Genomic DNA, 16,454 nt, shown 5'->3' on the forward strand with positions numbered 1-16,454 from the left:
AAGCACCACAGATCACACAAGCATTCACCCAAGCAACACCCAGATGGAGACATGCCAACAGCCACTACCACCTCTGTGTCCCCCACCTCCTCGTCTCCCTCCTCCCTCCCTGTGACGTCTACACTCACACCTGCATGCACACCACCAACAGCCAGTACACCCATCACCAGCACACCCTCCAGTACAGTCCGCACACGTGCAGTCACCACCCCCACTGCCGTTTACACGTCCCCTGTGTCCTCTCCCACTGTGTTTGTCACCCCCTCTTCCAAGACACACAAACGCAGGCAGCCACTCACCCAACAGCCAACCACCTCACGACAGCCTGCAGCCCATGCACCCTCACCCAAGGACAGCACACCTGACTCTCCTACAACCACCTCCTCTTCCTCCACTCCCATAACCACTGCACCTACCTTTTACCTTGGTCCTAAAAAGTGTTACCTCTCCAATCTTGACCTCTTTCCCTCACCTGACCCACCCCCTCCATCTGCTAAGAGTCCCAAGAGCACCTCAGCCACCACCAGCCTGGGTTCACGTGTCAGCGTAGTCCATGGATTTTGGAGTCCCCCCTTTGCCAGCAGTGAGACATCGGTCAGCAGCAAGGGGACAGCCAGCCCCCCCCTGGAAAGAGGACCCGGAAAGTGATGGGCCGCCGCGGGAGGAGTGCCACGGCTGCCCCCAAGGACCAAAGTTCGGACACTTCACCTGCCACAACATCCAGGGGAGGCAAGGCCCAGAGAGCCACCGCGAAGGAGGGCAAGGGCAGCAGGGCGGAGAAGTCAGGCAGCAGGAGCGTGGACCAGGAGGGCCCCACAAGCCCCATCCCAGGTGTGAGGGAGGACACCCAAGGGCCCAGGACACCGTCACCGAAGGGTCCAGCAACTGCACGTTCGGAGGGCGATTGAGCAGGGAGACCTGCCCAGGTCTGACTCCCTGGAATTACAGGACAAACACCGCTGAAGAGGGCCCCGCCGTGCAGGAAGGCACCGCTGAAGAGGGTCCCGCCGTGCAGGAAGGCACCGCTGAAGAGGGCCCCGCCGTCCAGAAAGGCACCGCTGAAGAGGGCCCCGCCAAGACAGGCCCCGCTCCGCTGGGCTCTTCATCTCAAGCACTGCTCCGCTGGGCCGTTCATCTCAAGCACCGCTCCGCTGGGCCCCGCCGTCTCAAGCACCGCTCTGCTGGGCCCTTCATCTCAAGCACCGCTCCGCTGGGCCCTTCCTGTCAAGCACCGCTCCGCTGGGCCCCTCCTGTAAAGCACCGCTCCGCTGGGCCCTTCATCTCAAACACCGCTCCGCTGGGTCCTTGCTCTCAAGCACCGCTCCGCTGGGCCCTTCCTGTCAAGCACTGCTCCGCTGGGCCCTTCATCTCAAGCACCGCTCCGCTGGGCCCTTCCTGTCAAGCACCGCTCCGCTGGGCCCCGCCGTCTCAAGCACCGCTCCGCTGGGCCCTTCCTCTCAAGCACCGCTCCGCTGGGCCCTTCATCTCAAGCACCGCTCCGCTGGGCCCTTCCTGTCAAGCACCGCTCCGCTGGGCCCCGCCATCTCAAGCACCGCTCCGCTGGGCCCTTCATCTCAAGCACCGCTCCGCTGGGCCCTTCCTGTCAAGCACCGCTCCGCTGGGCCCTTCATCTCAGGCACCGCTCCGCTGGGCCCTTCCTGTCAAGCACCGCTCCGCTGGGCCCCGCCGTCTCAAGCACCGCTCCGCTGGGCCCCGCCGTCTCAAGCACCGCTCCGCTGGGCCCTTCCTGTCAAGCACCGCTCCGCTGGGCCCCACCGTCTCAAGCACCGCTCCGCTGGGCCCTTCATCTCAAACACCGCTCCGCTGGGCCCTTCATCTCAAGCACCGCTCCGCTGGGCCCTTCCTGTCAAGCACCGCTCCGCTGGGCCCTTCATCTCAAGCACCGCTCCGCTGGGCCCTTCCTGTCAAGCACCGCTCCGCTGGGCCCCGCCGTCTCAAGCACCGCTCCGCTGGGCCCTTCCTGTCAAGCACCGCTCCGCTGGGCCCTTCATCTCAAGCACCGGTCCGCTGGGCCCCGCCGTCTCAAGCACCGCTCCGCTGGGCCCTTCCTGTCAAGCACCGCTCCGCTGGGCCCTTCCTGTCAAGCACCTCTCCGCTGGGCCCCGCCGTCTCAAGCACCGCTCCGCTGGGCCCTTCCTGTCAAGCACCGTCCGCTGGGCCCTTCCTGTCAAGCACCGCTCCGCTGGGCCCCGCCGTCTCAAGCACCGCACCGCTGGGCCCTTCCTGTCTAGCACCGCTCCGCTGGGCCCTTCCTGTCAAGCACCGCTCCGCTGGGCCGTTCATCTCAAGCACCGCTCCGCTGGGCCCTTCCTGTCAAGCACCGCTCCGCTGGGCCCCGCCGTCTCAAGCACCGCTCCGCTGGGCCCTTCCTGTCAAGCACCGCTCCGCTGGGCCCCACCGTCTCAAGCACCGCTCCGCTGGGCCCTTCATCTCAAACACCGCTCCGCTGGGCCCTTCATCTCAAGCACCGCTCCGCTGGGCCCTTCCTGTCAAGCACCGCTCCGCTGGGCCCTTCATCTCAAGCACCGCTCCGCTGGGCCCTTCCTGTCAAGCACCGCTCCGCTGGGCCCCGCCGTCTCAAGCACCGCTCCGCTGGGCCCTTCCTGTCAAGCACTGCTCCGCTGGGCCCTTCCTGTCAAGCACCGCTCCGCTGGGCCCCGCCGTCTCAAGCACCGCTCCGCTGGGCCCTTCCTGTCAAGCACCGTCCGCTGGGCCCTTCCTGTCAAGCACCGCTCCGCTGGGCCCCGCCGTCTCAAGCACCGCACCGCTGGGCCCTTCCTGTCTAGCACCGCTCCGCTGGGCCCTTCCTGTCAAGCACCGCTCCGCTGGGCCGTTCATCTCAAGCACCGCTCCGCTGGGCCCTTCCTGTCAAGCACCGTCCGCTGGGCCCTTCCTGTCAAGCACCGCTCCGCTGGGCCCCGCCGTCTCAAGCACCGCACCGCTGGGCCCTTCCTGTCTAGCACCGCTCCGCTGGGCCCTTCCTGTCAAGCACCGCTCCGCTGGGCCGTTCATCTCAAGCACCGCTCCGCTGGGCCCTTCCTGTCAAGCACCGCTCCGCTGGGCCCCTCCTGTCAAGAACCGCTCCGCTGGGCCCTTCATCTCAAACACCGCTCCGCTGGGCCCTTCATCTCAAGCACCGCTCCGCTGGGCCCTTCCTGTCAAGCACCGCTCCGCTGGGCCCTTCATCTCAAGCACTGCTCCGCTGGGCCCTTCCTGTCAAGCACTGCTCCGCTGGGCCCCGCCGTCTCAAACACCGCTCCGCTGGGCCCTTCATCTCAAGCACCGCTCCGCTGGGCCCGCCGTCTCAAGCACCGCTCCGCTGGGCCCTTCATCTCAAGCACCGCTCCGCTGGGCCCTTCCTGTCAAGCACTGATCCGCTGGGCCCCGCCGTCTCAAGCACCGCTCCGCTGGGCCCTTCATCTCATGCACCGCTCCGCTGGGCCCTTCCTGTCAAGCACCGCTCCGCTGGGCCCCGCCGTCTCAAGCCCCGCTGGGCCAATGACTGTGCCGGTTCTGTGTCGTGCCAATGTTCACGCTGCACTCGGCCCACCCTGGCTCCTCCATTGCCTGTGGAGACTGTTATCCACTTGATGGACTGTGACTTTGCACTCCCCAGGATATGACAGTGGGCAAGCCACCCACTGTAGAGACTTGAGAGACTGTGGCTTTGCACTCCCCAGGATTGGACAGTGGGCATGGTGGCCCCTTCTTGGATCTGGCGTCGTGGACTCATGTGGCTGTGGTGCCCCCCCTTCCCTTCCCCCTGAGGTGCCTGTAGTTTTGTCATCTGATGCCCCTGCAGTGTTCTCTCCAACGGACTCAGGTCTCCTGTGTGGGCTTTGCCCATGTGTTGATACACTTCGGCCCACGGACATTTGCAATTTCTGTGACTGTGCGGGACTTTCTGCCTCTATTTCTCGGTCACGCAATGTTTACATTTGAAATTTTTTCCATCATTTTCCTATTTTGCCATGTCTTCAATGAACCTATTTTGTACATAAATGTTGTTTCTCACTTGAATCATATCTTTTCGTTATTCTGGGGGGTTTGGGTGGGGTCACTTTGACTTGGTGCTCTGCATTGGTGTGTAGATAGTTGGGGGGTGGGTGTGATGCGTATGTGTGTGCCCGTAACCCTTCCTCCTCCCCCCCTCCCCTGTGTCGTAGGTGCGGTACTCACCGTTGTCGTCTGCGCCGGAGTTCGTACTCGTGGTAGATGAGCAGGTAGACGAGAGCGGGTAGGATGTGTAATTCGGGCTCCATGCTGTCCTCCGTCCTCGTGGAGTGTATAGAGGTGAGTGTTTTCCCGTTCGTAGTCTGTTTCCGCCGTGGTTTTATCGGCGGGGCTCCCGCCCCGGATGAGGTGGCGGATTGGTGAGTTGTGATAGGGTGGGCGGTACATTGTCTGCCGCCTGCCTGTTGGCGGTGACCGCCGCGCTGTTTGTCTGTCCCGCCGTGGCGGTCGGAGTGGTAAAGTGGCGGGCTCTGTTGGCGGTTCCTGCCAGGGTCAGAATTCCATTTTTTGAACCGCCAGCCTGTTGGCGGGTTGGCCGCCGCTTTATCACCGACCGCCAGGGTCAGAATGACCCCCTTAGTCTCTTTTTTTAAGATTTTCTTTACCGGGACGAACCAGCAAATCAGGCTGGGTCGCGGTTGAGGCAAGCCGGCTAGAGTTGCCGCGGCGGGTCGTTCCCTCTATGGAGCTTTTTTACAAAAGTTCTCCAAACTTCTCCAAACTTCTGGGGCTTCTCCCAGATGTCCTTTTAAGGTCCTTTTGAGGTCCACAGCTCACCCCAAGGGCCCAGAAGTTCTGAGATGGTCCTTAGGGGTGCGGACTACAACTCCCAGAATGCACCTGGCGCAAACTCCTTTTTGGCCACTGGGCAGTGGCCAGCTGGTTGATTTCTTCAGGAGTTGGTGCAGGGGACTCTGGCTAGCAATTTTTCACCTGTAGCAAACAGGGAGTCCCTCCTTGAAACAGTTGAAGCCAGGCAAAGTCCTTCTTGTGGTGAAGCCCAAGTGTGCAGCTGGTGCAGTCCTTCTGAGTGCAGGTTCCAGGTGCAAGTGTCCAGCAGGGCAGTCCTTCTTCTCCTTTGGTTCTTCCTTGTTGGAATCTGATGTGTGGGTGCAGGTCTGCCAGTTGTATCCTTGCTCCTGGGTGAAAAGCAGGGGGGTCCTGGTTCTCCAATCAGGTGCAGGGTCCTTCCCCCTGTGATGACCACTTTCTGGGAAGTGTGGCAAAAATCAATCCCAGGAGGCAACATTCTCCAAAAATCCATCATGGCTGAATCTGATTTTTGGAGGTTACATCTGGCTGAGCCCACCCACTGGTGTGGCTAAAAATCATAAACACACCCCTCTCCTGCCCTCTCCTAATCTAATCAAGGGGGCACCTAGTTGTCTGGGGTTGCAGGATGTGGGGGTATTGCTGGTTGCTACAAATGTCCTTCTCTGCCTTTGAAGACCAGTTTGGCAGCCCTCCTCCTTCCTGCCTCACCATCTGCTGAGGGGAGATTCCCTCCCACAGGCACATTCCTTTGTGTAGAGCCAGGCCACTTTACGCCTCATCAAAGCGGCCTGGCCAGACTGCTAGAGGCTGGCCAATCAGAGCACAGCAGCAAAAACAATGCAGGGCTGAAATTGGCAACTTTTCAGGTAAAGTTTAAAACTCTTTACCTGAACAAGTTATATTAAATCCAACAACTGGAAGCTGTGGGATTTATTACAATAATTAATTTGATACCAAATTCTTGGTATGCATCATTTAAGGAGACTTTAAAAATTAAAATAAAGTCTCCCCATTCTAGCCTATGAAGGCCATTTACTACAATGAGGGAAAAACGAATTTGGCTGTTTTTACCTCACCAGGGCTTACAAAACTATTTTTATAAAGTCTACATGGCACCCAGCCCTAGGGGCACATAGGGCACATCTTAGGGGTGACTTATATGTAAAAGTAAGGTAGGTTAAGACTTTGGAACTACTTTTAATTCCAAAGTCGAATTTGCATATAACTTTCATTTAAAATCAGCCAGCAAGGCAGGCCTGCCTTTAAAATGACACTGGGCACCTCAGCAGTGCACATATGGGTGCACTACCTATGCTGTGGTGCCTAAACCTACATGCCCTACCATACACTAGGGACTTATAGGTAGGTTCACTTAGCCAATTATAATTAGCCTAATTTGCATATCCATTTTACACAGAACACAGGCCCTGGGACTGGTTAGCAGTACCCAGGGCACCATCAGTGTCAGGAAAACACCTTCAAAAAGTGGAAAATGGGGGCAAAAAGTTAGGGGGCCTCTGCAATCAGCCCTGTTTTCTCACAGTAAACCATAGGTCTCTTATTTCCTCTTACCCTAGGGAGGTGTATCTTGATTAATGGGTGTGTGACCTGGCTCCTAATTTTTATTATGTGTGTATTTTGTACTATTAATGTCATGTATGGTTATACTCACACTAAATGCATGTGACAGCTCTCAAAGGCAAAGGAACACCTTGACGCTATTTATCACACTGTGCTTCAAGACAGCATTTATCAGTTGACACAGGACAGCCAATATTTATTTGTTGTAGTTAATGCTTACTGAGATCCAGTATGTAACATTGAGCTTCAACATCCTTCAGTGGGATCTATATGACGCAACATCTTAAGGAGTCTGGCCATTGGTATCACCATGTTGTCAGTGCATACATTATTATAGTACTTATGAGATCTCCTCAATGTAAGCATTGAGTCAGGCATATGTGTGTGATCACATTGCCTTGATCACTGAGAAATATATCTGTGGTTGTGTGTAACTGTTAGTGGCTCACATGCCTCACAAGACACATTTTGTATGTGTAGGCATTTGTGTGAATAGTTAGGCTTTTTTACTGTGTACCTGTAAATTTACTGATGCTTATAGTTTCACCATGACATTCAATAGTTAAATTGGACTTTCAAAATAATGCCCTGGCAGGGAATGCACATAATGCATTCCCATGTCCACCACGAACATGTGATAGGGATTGGCACAGTTACCTTGAGAACCAAAGAAGTGGCTTTTATATTGGCACATCCACCATGGTCTACTTAGTTCTATCTGCCAAAGACAGACAACACACTGGTTCATGGTAGTGCTTTGTTCAAAAGTAGCAGTTCTTGGGGCAACATCTACAAAAGTCTAAAAGATGTCCAGACAGGGTCCATCGGGACTACATGCCATGTAACATGTTGAAGAGAGGAGTATTGGAGTTAGGAGGAGGTACAATTTGCCATAACATAAGGCAGGCCACATACACAGTCCACAAATTGATTAACAGGTGGGCATACAAAAAGGGGATAGTATCAGGTAGCAAGGGAGGTGGCATGGTCATACACAAAGGTCTAATGTGAAATTTGCCAAGAGGGACAGACAAATGTCACTAAGCAGTTTTATGCTGGAAAGTGGTGGAGTCCAAATCTTCATCCTCTGATGCGGGTTGAGCCTCCCCTGAGGGTGGTGTTTTTTGTGTAGGAGGCAACTGAGGGACACACACAGCAGGGGCAGAAGATTTGGCTCCCCTGTACGTTTCTGCATTTGGCTGTGCCAGCAAAGAAGGCAGCACAACACTGACAAGGGCCTGATGGCATGTCACCAAGCCAACAAGGGCGCAGTGGAGGGCACCTAGGGTTGCAATATAGGAGTCCTGCTTGAGCTCCATAGATTGGCGGATGTTGCGGATCACCCCATCTGTGTCGCAACCTAAGTGGTGTCACATTGACAGTGCTACTGTTGTTGCCTCTGCGTCATGACTCAAGCGATGTCCGCCAAGATGTCCTTATTGGGACCAGACTCCCTCTAGGGTGCCCACAATGGTCTCCATCACCACTGCAACTCATCTACTAGCTGCTCATGAACTCCTATCATTCATCTTTAGAAGATAACTTGGGGGTCATTGGAGTCCAGAACTGGGCATGAGCTAGCAGACGGGGCATGTCCTAGGGAGGCAGATTCTCTGGAGACCTTCTGAAAATCCAGCAACACTTTCATCCTTTGCTGTGACCAGAAAAGGTGTTCCAATGGAGTTTAGGAGTTTCTGGAAGGTTTTTTTGTCCATAGAGGGGCATGATGTCCTCCCTAACAGGCTGGTCATCCAGGACAGATTGCTGGTCAGGAGTTGTTGTTTTTTCCTCTGCAAATGTAATAGCAATATGTTAATGGTGACCTATGTTAGATGTTGAGATAAGTAATGTTGCTGACATCCAGAAATTATTCTCTTTCAGTTTCATTTCAACAATGATGTGTAATACATATGTTACTTGTAGGAAATCAGGCAAAGTTGTATTGTGTTTGGTTTTCTGATGGCAATATATTTCCATTGTTTACTTGAACAATGTGTGAGAAGGGTAACTTTCTGTGTCATAGCAACATAAATACAAAGTTTGCTGGCCTACCCCGATTTGAGGTACAGTACACATCTGCTTTTTGGATTATCATCTTTTTTTAAATGAAGGCTATCCTCATTATTGTTTCATTTCTTGACACCACCACTGTACAAATTGCAAAAAGTCAACAGGGTACCTGCATCCCCTATAGCCACGTGTCATCCCTCATCTCTGGGGAACAGTGTTGTTGGTCTGTTTTCATATTAGATTTGATCCTGCAGTCTGCCTTACACACTGTACACCACACCAATCTGCCATGTTGACCTTTCTTACATTCACATTGTGCATTCATGTGGCCAAAGGCTCATGTTTCCAACACACATCCACACAACTGAGCCCAGGTGGCAACCTGGCTATAGTGTAGGAATGTGTAAGGGTTGATACATACAATAGATTTACCTATTTTTGTGAAAGCATTTAAAATCTTTACACGAGCAGCTGTCACAATAGTTCAGAAGGGCAGGCAGTGTGTCACAACTTTGAGGGGATATGCCAAGTTAATCGGAGACATTGTCAAACACTGACACTCACCCTATTTTGCCACTGCAAGAGTTGTTTATCTGCAGCCTTCTTCTTTTAACTTCTCCCTGCTCACTTGTATTTGTAAATAAGTCCTCTCACACTCCTCATTTCAAAACAGGGACTCAACTTACTGTCACACACTGATGTCACCCGGATCATACATGGATTCTTATTTGAACACAACATCAACAATAAAAATGACCATACACAAGGTTAAAATATGTTTCACTTCCTCGTGCTTTGACATATGTGTCATAGTCATAGTCAGACATTTCTTTTTCCAGCTCAGGCATGTGATGCATCTTCACCTAGGTCCGCATTCCATGTAGGATGTAGGACAATGTCCTCTTCTATGGAATTTCTTCACAGCTGCTACAACAGGTGTGACACTATCAGACACAGCAGTGCTTGAGTAGGTTCAGGCTACCTTGCAATACACATGTCACAACTTAACAAATCACCTTCTTGCAATGCAATGTTGCCCCATTCAGACATAGTGCCAGCTCAATCAGCTCAGCCACACCTACATTGTATTACACTACCAGGGGGACACCAGGCTCAAACACCATCTTTTTTCTATTAAACTCTCATGGTCCTCTGGTGTGCCTCACTTTGATTAAACACCATACTGTCAGGAACAAGTCCAGGTGCAGTCCAGGTCCCGCCTGAAATTCCGCTGCCCGACTCTGCAGCGCTTTATGCGCACCACTTGTCATCCCCTCTTGTTCCAAATGTGACCATCAGCGTCGTCTGCCCTTTGGCAAAGTTCATAGAGCTGCAGGTTCAGGACATTGGTGGACAAGATGCACTTATCAGTGCTATTCTATGAAGGGACTACAATCCCCATGTTTTTAGAGGCAGCGGCCATCTTGGGGTGTGGCAGGCCTATAAAGCCCAGTCACACCCAAGCACGTTGCTCAATATTTTGAAGACTTCGATGCCGCCAGACCTCGTGGGGGTTTCTCTGGAGAAGAGCAGAGTTCCTGAATGGCAGAGTGTCATCGAACCAGAGTCCATGGTCATTAAAAAACGAGTAGGTCGTACGGTAAGGCCTTGCTGAATCCAAGTTTGGAGGAAGTTATTACTTCCAAAAGGTAAAGCGCTCTTTTGCACAGTAATTTAAACTGTTTCAGTTCACAGATGTAAAATGCTTTTGTGCACAGCAATTCAAGGCGTTTACATTCACAGATGTAAAGCGCTCTCTTGGCACAGTAATTCAAAGCGTTTCTGTTCACAGATGTAAAGCGTTTTTGTGCACAGCAATTCAAGGTGTTTCCGTTCACAGATGTAAAGTGCTTTTGTGTACAACAATTCAAGGCGTTTCCGTTCACAGATGTAAAGCGCTCTTTGCACGACAATTTAGGTGCTTATGTTCTTAGATGTAAAGCGCTCTTGGCATGATAATTCAGGTGCTTCAGTTCACAGATGTAAAGCACTCTTGGCACGATAATTCAGGTGGTTCAGTTCACAGATGTAAAAGGTTCTTGGCATAACAATCTAAGTGATTCAGGCTACTTGAGTAAAAGTGCTTCCTGGTATTATTAAGTAAAGCGCTATAAGTTGAATGAGTAAAACTTTTTGCCATTTATTGTTGCAAGCTTAAGATGTGAAAAGCATATTTAATTCTTTGAGATTTTCTAAGTCATGATCAAAGGTTTATGTTGTGAGTACATAGATTTTACAGGATTGATATTCTGTGTATAATCATAGTTCAAAGGTCTTGCTACCTCTTGATTCTGAGGTCGTGTTTCAGTTTTGTTCCATGTTTCAAAGAAGGGGCTTTGTCCTCATTTCAGAAGAGGTCTCCACCTGATATCTCGGAGACGCATTTAGTCAAGAGTAAATGCATATTTCTTCTAACCTTTACTTTTCAGATCTTTCTCCCTGCTGTTCCCTCCCCTAATTCCCTTCCCCCCAACTGGCTTTATCATAACTCTGTGCTATAATAGCTTTCTGAGTTGGTGACGCCGGGAGGTGGGCTTCTGTCCAGGGACGTGAAGATCCAGAGGAAAAGACCCTGTGACACATACCAAGTATAAAATTGTACTTGACAAGAAGTTGTGTGGTCTCAACCATCTCAGACAGCACCTGTGTGCTCTCACCCTTCACATCATGTCAGCTGCATGCAATGTAGTTTCATGCTAGTGACTAAACATAGCTATTCACATGATTCTAGAGGATGAGGCTTCACATACACTATAGCTGAAGCCAGGGCCAGATTAAGAACTTTAGAGGCCCTAAGCACTTACAAGAGTTTGGTACCCCCAATGTACATCGTTAACCTCTATTGTTACTATTTTATTATTATTTTATATTATTTTATATATCATTTTTTTCCTTTTTGTGGAACCTGGTGCCCTCTTCCCTTGATGCCCTAAGAATGTGCTTATTTTACTTGATGTTTAATATAACCTTGGCTGAAGCCACTCTCAGGTAAGGAGTTGATTCTCTGTCAACCCCATTCAAATCCATTGATTTATGGTCAAGATTTAACAGCATGGTCCTAAAAATAGAGACAGTGGGCCATATTTATTACCACTAAAGCATTGCTCTTTCTGACACTCTGGTGGTGCAAGCCTCTCAACCATATCTATGAGGCCACGCAAAACCACTTTGCATGGCTTTGAATGGCTCCATCGACATGGAGTAAGACAAAGCAGAGCAAGTCACTTCGTCGCTTTACTCTGTTTCAGGGACGCATTTCCTGGGTGTTGAGGTGTTTCCCATGCAACACCCATGGAATATAACCCTGTTTAAGATTTACTTAATAACTTTAACGTGGGGCACTGCCAAAACCCTATGTCTCCCCAAAGTAGGCATAATATTTTCCTTTCTTCTCTTTTTTCCTCTTTCTATGTGTGCTGCATTCTGCAGCACACATACCAAGAGGAAATGCCTTGTGAAATCATTCTGCATGCAATGCAGACACCCTTTCACCATGGTTCAAGAGGGTCTGAGTTGCCTCTAGGCAGCCAATTGTGGTCCAGTGCAGGGGAAAAGGACAGGAATGTACTGTATTGCATAAATATGGTGCATTCCTGCCCCTGTACATTGGCGTATAGCAGCTCAGCAAGACAACTTGCAGCACTGCGCCATGCCAATTCCCCATAAATAAGCCCCAGTAACCTCATAGTACAAGGGGACCAGCATTGTCTAAGTCAAGTTCAGCAGGGTTCAAGTGTCCATGTATGATGTGCTGTTCCAGTCCCGGTGTCTTTGCTTTGTATAGTGGGACTTGTAGTCCTGTTCACTAATGTTATACGTTCCACAACAAGTTCCAGTTTACAAAGGTGGACCTGGACTGGTGCTGCACATCACACACGGAATGGACATAGTTGACATAGCTGAACTGGGCTGTACAATATGTAACTGGGGAGTGTAACTTACATTTACATAATGTATGACAGAAAATATAAGGAATTCCTGCCCTTTGCCTTGCACACAGCGCAGAACAGTACAGGAACTAGCTTGCTGCACTGTACAGTATGACATTTTTATGCATATTGTCCCTTGTTGACACTTACCCTGTTAGTCTTGCTGGACCTCAATGCCTATATTACAGACCACAGAGAGTAACCCAAAAAACGGAAATGGGCTGGGTGGAAATTATCAAAAGACTACAATGCCCACTCGGGAAACACACCTAAAAACAAAAAACAATTAATAAAAAGCAGCATAATAAAAATGACTTTAGAAAACACATCATTTATTAATATATGACAAATAGATCACATCCAAAACTACAAAACCCCCTATCACAACCTTAAAAGTATGTAGGACAGAATAAAGTGTTCAGAAATAAGTGCACGTGGTAGTAAGAAAAAAGGGGACAGAAAAGTTCAATCCAATAAACACATAAATTAACAAACAAGGAGCCTGTTGTCTCAACTTTCTCCTCATTGAATCATTAAGACAGGAAATAATCAATCCTCAATGAAGTCCAAACAAAATATTGGCTCACTGCAACTTACTTTGACATGTATTAAACTATTGATTAATAAATTGAGTTCTAGGTCTTAAAAAGATTGCTGTGTCTTTACTTTGTGGACATTATCAGATGAACTTGTTAGCGTAGCTCGACTACTTTCGCACACTATGGGTCATATTTACAAGATATTGGCGCATCATAGTTGATGCAACACATTTCTTGAACCCCCTCCACCAACACCCAAAGACACCATGTTAGCAAAAATGCATCAACATTGTTTTACTATTGTGGTGCTCTGCTACACTAGCATCAAAAATGTTGGCATTACTTCATCAAAGCAGAGGGAGTCCCATTGCATTTAATGGGCGAATCATTTTAATGTCTGATCCAAGCAGGCACTAAAAACGACACAAAAAATAGTGCTGTGAAATCTTGTAGATTTCACTGTCATTTTTTAGGGCCTCCCAGCCCCGGAACGCTCCCCTTGCATACATTATGCCTGTCGCAGGAATAATGTGGTGCAGGGGTTTACAAAGTGGGCAATGGAAGCATTGTGCCACTTTGTAAACGTGACAGGTCGGAAATGCCTCCCTAACGCCACATTAGCATAAAAAATGACGCTAATGTGGCACAAGGAGGTGCAATGGGCTTGTAAATATGTCACTATATTTTTTTACTTTTGTGTCTTTATAAAGGGTGTGCAAAGCTCAAACAGGCAACCTTTTCTTCATGCTTCTGTCAAGACATCAGGGAAGAAGGATGCAAGAGCTTCCAGCGGTTGAACAAAAAAGAACACCCTGTTATGAATTGCTTTAGATATAGGGTGCAAGTTGACACTGCACATTTTAGTGGCATAGGAAGGCTTATTACTAATTGATTTGCAGAGTACAAATGAGTCCTTAGTAGCCCTAAGTAATTCACTACCAGGTACTACTATGCCCCTTGCAAGCGAGCAACCTATGATGTGGTGAATGAGTTGCCAGTTATTTCAGTTAATTTGAGGGATTATTGAACGTTCTCGGATGTTGTTGGTGAAGCTGTGGCTGAAGATTTTGAGTTACCTGCTGAACATAGCACCCCTACTACAGTTCTACAGTTCAACTTCAACAGAAGGGAATGTGTGAGAGAAGGTTAGAATGAAAAAGCTAAAAAGGTCACTCAGCTCGACTCACTTCCTCGTTGACTCAGTCTGATTCAGTCTGAAGGTCAGTATTGCATAGTCTCGCTCATCGTGGCTTTGGCTGTTCTGCCTACAATTCAAAAAGGGATTCTCTGCTGCAAATCAAGTTCCTGGATCAGGGACAAAAAGCCAAAATACACAAAATGAGCCCCAGGCACCCCTTTGGTACATCAAAATAGCACATATGTGTCTTTACTCTTTGAAATGTAAGGCAAACGAAGAAAGTTTTGTTTACTCTAGTCTTTTTATTATATTTTAATCACGTAATCACATTTTACAAAATATCTTGGTTAAATTCATTACATCTTTAAAATCACAAAAATACCAATATACCTCAATTGACCCGTTTAGTGCGGGCGTCGGCCAGTGGCCGACGCCCATACTACCTCCCTGGTGCGGGTCACGACCAGTGGCCGACACCAGGGAGGGGGTTAAAAAATCCTCAGGTGTGTTGCACCCAAGGATTTAACTTTTTTTTTTTAAAACCCCAGGAGACACTGAGGATCTTCTGGGTCTCCACCACCTGCCCCTTTGTGACATCAGCGCGCCACTGGGGAAAACAGCCCCAAACGGCTGCGATCGAGGTCCAGGAAACACCAATAGACACCAGGGATTTCACTTGGGGGGTCGGCCCCCTCTGATAACATGAAGGCAGGTAGGTGTCCCCTGGGGGATCGAGCGCATTCCCCCAGGGGCTAAATTGTTTTTTAAAAAATAAAAAAATTGACAGGAGGTCACCCGTGGGCAGGGCGACCCACTGTGGGGGCAATACTTTTTTTACTAGTTGTAGGGTTTCCCTGGGGGCCATTTTGGCCCCCAAGGAAACCACACAACTACGAAAAACAATATAGATAGATATATCTATCTACATAGATATATCTATAGATAGATATAGATCTATATATATATAGATCTATATATATATATATATATATGTATATATATATATATATATATACATATATATATCCTTTTTGTCAATGCATGTGTGGTTTTCCTGTGTGGTTTTCCTGGGGGCTGCAATCGGCCCCAGGAAAACCAGACCCACATATAAAAGTGATCTCTGTATATATATATATATGCTTCTGGCGCACTCTTTCATGTTGGTGCAGGTGTGAGGGATGGACTATTTCCTCTCATAAATCCAAAAACAAACAGTTGCAAGCAACTTCACCACCACACTCCAGGAGGAAGTTACTTCTTTTTATTGCAGTCAAGATGAAATCACCATCCTTCCTGGTGATTTAATCTTGACTTCAATAAAAAGAAATAACTTCCTCCTGGAGTGCAGTGGTGAAGTTGCTTGCAACTGTTTGTTTTTGGATATATATATATATATATATATATATATTTGCCACCAGTTGGCTTGCATTTGCAGCTTGCGTCTTCAAAGCAATGCACATACTTCAACTGCCGCATTTCAACTGTAGCTTTTAGGTAGCAGTAAAAAAGCAAGTAAGTCTTGTGATTATGTTTCTGCTACAAAAGGATCAGACTTTTGTCTAGTGGCAGTTTTAGTGCCATAAAGAAGCACAGAAGGTTTATATGCCTACTGCAAAGAGCAAAACTGTATGTTATGTAAATAGCTGAGTACATTAGTAGAGTCAGCCATTATATGCGCTATAATACAAATAACATGTAGGTGCAGGGGTGGGGGTGGCTATGGAGAGATGAAGGGCACTTTTGCTGGGTTGTAATGAGGGAATCAGAGGAGGAGGACATGGGAGTGGGAGCACCAATAACAATTGTTTGACTGTGCGCAGGAGGTTCTAAAGACTGTGATGAATGGTATGTGACAGGATGTTTTTGAGTGTCTTGAAAGAATGTGTTGATTGAGGGAAGAAGCGCAGGTAAGGTAACTTCTACTGTCGCATGCATCACACACACACCAGCAATTTTGTGACTGACTACGTAGGCTAGTGTTTTAGAGCAACAGTTTAGCCAGTAGCAGAGATGGCATCTTGTTGGATCACTGCTGCTGACACCCTCACTCTGGGTATAAAGGACAGCTCTGACATAGGATCAAAGACTGAGACAGCAGATACTGAGACAGCATCTGAGGGATAGGACAATGGCGCAGACTCTGGGAGTGATTTATCGGTCGGAGGAGTCCCATTCGATAACTCCTCTTCCAGTAATTATGAGGGAGGTGATGAGGACAGTCCTGCTGTCCCTTCGCAAGCACACTCTGTGCAACGGGGCAATAGCGGGTTATCCCAACCCAGAGAGCAGGTGAATGCGGTGGCAAGCACAGAGAGAGAGTGCTGTCTTGGGAGCTCCCCAATTTAGTTCAGCCCCAAATTCCACCGCCCAAATCGTATTGTTGAAACATCCAAATTATCTAGGTAGGCACCTGTGTTTTTGGTCCTGGGCTCGGCGGCCATATAGGGA

Source organism: Pleurodeles waltl, chromosome 4_2 (assembly GCF_031143425.1).
Source record: "Pleurodeles waltl isolate 20211129_DDA chromosome 4_2, aPleWal1.hap1.20221129, whole genome shotgun sequence".
NCBI lineage: Eukaryota > Metazoa > Chordata > Amphibia > Caudata > Salamandridae > Pleurodeles > Pleurodeles waltl.